This window comes from Triticum urartu, chromosome 3A (genome assembly GCF_056163025.1).
Source record: "Triticum urartu cultivar PI428250 chromosome 3A, HENAU_Tu73, whole genome shotgun sequence".
In the NCBI taxonomy this organism is placed as follows: domain Eukaryota; kingdom Viridiplantae; phylum Streptophyta; class Magnoliopsida; order Poales; family Poaceae; genus Triticum; species Triticum urartu.
In genome coordinates, this window is record NC_141875.1 from 449481349 (window position 1) to 449486160 (window position 4812).

Below are 4812 nucleotides of genomic sequence, written 5' to 3' on the forward strand. Positions count from 1 at the left end.
AGGTATTCGTAATTAAAAAGGCCCAAGCATGAAAAAATGCCAGGTATTTGATGCATAAGCATTTGCCAATTACTTTTTTTAGATGATTGGCCAACAAATTCACATCATAGAATAGAATGTAGCAACGGAATAAAGGAAACCGTGTTGGTATCTATCTTAATTACTGCAGAACCTTTCACTAAATATATCTAGTTTACAACGCATCCTATAAATAAACCAAGCATACTGCATATATAAAAAAAACAGATATAAGAAAATTGTTAAAGGTTGAGGGCAACTTCCGAACCACTGTACTGATCAACATTTGTGAGCACGATGGAAAACATCCTGGCTATAAAATGAACCATCTATCTAATAGCCTAGCCACTTTGGTGAACATGTGATGCACAATTAACGAACATGGAACAACAGCAGAACAAGTAACATATCACGAAATGTGTAGTGTAAAAAATAGCTGCTAAATCATGTTTTGCACCAGCATCATAATAAGTGAAGGCTTTCTTTGGCAACTGATTGTAAATCCGTAATGCCTCTGCATAAAAGCAACTAAACAGGGGATGATTTAGTTGCCAAGAAATACATTCTTTGCATTTTAACAGAATGTAAATTGTAAATAAGTAGACGCGGCATTAGCCATGTCATGTAAAATATTATTTTATCAGCATTCTTCACGCAAGCATCCTAATGAGTTTACATATCCGATCAATGGCTAGCTTCTCCATAAAGCGATTCCAAAACCTGAGTGTGTTCTTTTATGAAACACAAATCTGAATCCTAAAGATGGTTCCAAATTTAACATATTCTTGGACTTATGGGCAGGAGACTGTACGTACTACCATGTCAAGGAAAGAAAGCGGCCATGAATTAACATTCTCCAGTCCATATAATAAATAAGTAAATGTTTGCGAATTATGAACAACTCACATTACGCTTTGTTTAACTTTCCTTGTTTAATTTCTCATAGTTATAGACATCCATTGCTCGGTTTCTGCATTTGCAGAATTAACAATTAAGAGCTCCGAAAGGTTCCACACAATAACCGGTTTGCTTTTTATTGATTCAAATCATACTCCCTCTCTTTTTCTATACAAGGCCATTTCATAATTTGGGTTTAACTTTGATCATCAGTATGAGCAACAAAATATGTGGTATATGCCAATGCTTTGTGTGGCATATAACATATATTTTGTTGCTCAAATCGATGGTCAGAGTTGGACCCAATTTACAAAGTGGCCTTGTATATAGAAAAATGGAGGGAGTAATTTACAGATAGGACGATGAACATAACTAGTATGCATTACATACAGCTAAATAAATGAAAAACAGCATGAGCAGTTTCCTTGGCTGTAGCTACATCCAGAAGGCCACGGGGGAGAAGGTCGAGAGTTGCTTAGACACGCGACAAGAGGTAGTGTTCCTGTCTTTGATTTTCAGATTTCCCTCACGATCGTAGCTGAGACGAAACGTGGTCATGTTAAGCACGCAGCCACAAGAGTCACCAAAAGCATCCTGGAACTCTAAACCATCGGCCGCCAGGCAATCAACAAGGAAAAACCTGGAGTTGACCATGTAGGTGAGAGTAGGCCCTCGCCCTCTAGCCAACTGATACCATGGGTTCCACATCTTGTGATCCTTGGCGATCTTCCATTTGGGCTGCTGCAATGTGCTGCTGCTACTGCTGAGGGAGGGAACTTGGCAGGAGCAGATGTAGCCATCTAGGTGTAGCCCAACCCATGCATCTAGCTCGGCGTCGAAGTAGCCTTCGAGTTCGAAAGGGAGCATCCAATCCCCATGGCGCCTCCACTCACAGTTCTTGGTGTCAAAGGAGAAGGTGCCAGCGATGACCTCGCTGGTGTATGAAGACACAAATATGGTGTGTCCGTCCGGGTGAAGGGCGTAGGATTTAATCTTTTCAGCCTTGGTGAAGGGAGCCGGCATGCTTTTCCAGGATCAGTCAGTGCTTGGGCACAAAGTGTCCATGTCGTCCTTGGTGGTGGTCAGGACGTGAAAGGACTGAGGCCGCCTCATGAAGTAGTAGGCGAACGCAAACAGCGCGTCGCCGGCGGTGAGAAAGTAGTTGGCCGCATCGAGGAGTGAATCAGGGAGGGGATTGCCCATGGCCAGAGCGGCAGTTTCCGTGTCGAAGACCACGGTGGCAGCATATTGGTTGCTGGTGGCTATGATGTTGCCGCCCAGTGCTGCAAAGTCCATGGGAAGGTCACGCGCAGGTGACACTAGCCGGACGACAGGCGGGTGGCTTAGGTCAGGGCTGCCAGCGTCAAGCTTGCGGATGGTGAAGCCCCTGTGCCAGTCGTCTAGAACCAGATAGAGGCTCTTGTGCTTGTTGCCGCTGCGGTCATGGCAGTTGGCCTCACCCTCCTCGCTCCGGCGTCGTCGCTTAGACATCCTACAAACCGGAGGCAAAAGATCAGCGCAATCGATCTGGTCTTGTGGGCGTCGGGGCGGATCTAGATATATAGAGCTCATACCACGAAACCAAATCGCGGACGGGGAGGAGACAGGCGGGGCGGGGCGCGCGAGAGCGTTTAGACGGGAGCACGAGTCTGTTTCGGAGTCCGAGTTGGTTCCGGGGAGAAGACAGGCGGCGCCGGAGAACGGACCGGACCTCACCTCATCTCATCTCTCGCGAAACCCACGGGCTCCGTCTGATCCACACCGGAGGCCGCGCCCCATCGGCCACCACACAACCCACGACCTCATCCCCAGATCCAGGCGGAGCTGCTGCGCTCGTGGGAGGAGGCCGGCGCCGCACGGAGGCTCGCGGACCGGCCGGAGAGCTTGGCCGTTCCCATGGCGCACCGGCCGGAGAGCTTGGCTCCTCCCCGAGCTTTTTTTTTGGGGTAAAGCAAAGCTTTATAAATTAACGGTGCACGGGCAAATCATCCGAAACACAAACAGCCACTGAGGGCGGTACAATAGAGTTTCAGCTAGCACTGTCGTTTGACAAGCAACAACGATCAACTTTAGCTAGTTCGTGTGCTACAGAGTTTTGCACTACGACGACATACACTAATAGAGTGTTGAAAGAACCACATTTTGAGCTGGAATTTAGTATCTTCAATGATGGCCGCATAATGAGATGAGTCCACCTTGGTGAAGTCAAGTGCTTCGGACAGGAGTTTTGAGTCTGTTTCGAAAATCACCCGAAGTGCACCAACCTCGGCTGCCATTGAGACAGCCTCAGACATGGCAGTAGCTTCCGCAACAAAAGGGTTGGCAATATTCTCCTTCCGTCCCGCACGGGCCAACATAACCTCCCCAGCATCATCCCGGATCATGTTGAAAATATGCCCTAGAGGCAATAATAAAATGGTTATTATTATATTTCCTTGTTCATGATAATTGTCTATTATTCATGCTATAATTGTGTTATCCGGAAATCGTAATACATGTGTGAATACATAGACCACAACATGTCCCTAGTGAGCCTCTAGTTGACTAGCTCGTTGATCAATAGATGGTTACGGTTTTCTGACCATGGATGTCATTGATAACGGGATCACATCATTAGGAGAATGATGTGATGGACAAGACCCAATCCTAAGCATAGCGCAAGATCGCGTAGTTCGTCTGCTAAAGCTATTCTAATGTCAAGTATCTTTTCCTTAGACCATGAGATTGTGCAACTCCCGGATACTGTAGGAATACTTTGGGTGTGCCAAACGTCACAACGTAACTGGGTGACTATAAAGGTGCACTACGGGTATCTCTGAAAGTGTCTGTTGGGCTTGCACGAATCAAGATTGGGATTTGTCACTCCGTATGACGGAGAGGTATCTCTGGGCCCACTCGGTAAGACATCATCGAAATGAGCTCAATGTGACTAAGGGTTGGTCACGGGATGATGTGTTACGCAACGAGTAAAGTGACTTGCCGATAACGAGATTGAACGAGGTATTGGGATACCGACGATCGAATCTCGGGCAAGTAACGTACCGATTGACAAAGGGAATTGTATACGGGATTGCTTGAATCCTCGACATCGTGGTTCATCCGATGAGATCATCGTGGAACATGTGGGAGCCAACATGGGTATCCAGATCCCGCTGTTGATTATTGGCCGGAGAGTTGTCTCGGTCATGTCTACATGGTTCCCGAACCCGTAGGGTCTACACACTTAAGGTTCGATGACGCTAGGGTTATTAGGAAGATTTGTATGTGATTACCGAATGTTGTTTGGAGTCCCGGATGAGATCCCGGACGTCACGAGGAGTTCCGGAATAGTCCGGAGATGAAGATTTATATATGGGAAGTCATCATATGGTCACCGGAAATATTTGGGGATATACCGGTATTGTACCGGGACCACCAGAGGGGTTCCGGGGGTCCACCGGGAGGGTCCACCTGCCCCGAAGGGCCTTATGGGCTGTAGGTGGAAGGGAACTAGCCCCTAGTGGGCTGGGCGCCATTCCCCACTAGGGCCCATGCGCCTAGGGTTTGGGGGGAACCCTAAAGGGGGGTGCCCCCCCTTGCTTGGGGGGCAAGCCCCCTCCCCCTTGGCCGCCCCCCCTCTAGATCTCATCTAGAGGGGCCGACCCCCCTTCCCCCTTCTCCCTATAAATAGAGGGGCGAGGGGAGGGCTGCAGCACCACATCCAAGGCGCGGCCCCTCCCCTCTCCAATACCTCTCCTCCTCCGCGTGAGCTTGGCGAAGCCCTGCCGGAGAACTGCCACTCCATCACCACCACGCCGTCGTGCTGCTGTTGGAGCCTTCTTCCTCAACCTTTTCCTCCTCCTTGCTGGATCAAGGCGCGGGAGACGTCAACGGGCTGCACGTGTGTTGAACGTGGAG

General features: G+C 48.6%; 1 pseudogene across 1 annotated transcript; it reads right to left on the minus strand.

Annotated features, from left to right (window-relative positions):
* Positions 1–993: 993 nt before the first annotated feature.
* On the minus strand, positions 994–2890 carry LOC125544309 (uncharacterized; annotated as a pseudogene). Its single transcript, XR_015619078.1, has 2 exons — positions 2490–2890; positions 994–2407 (listed from the first exon to the last, which is right to left on the minus strand). The product of XR_015619078.1 is annotated as an uncharacterized LOC125544309 (transcript).
* Positions 2891–4812: the final 1922 nt, after the last annotated feature.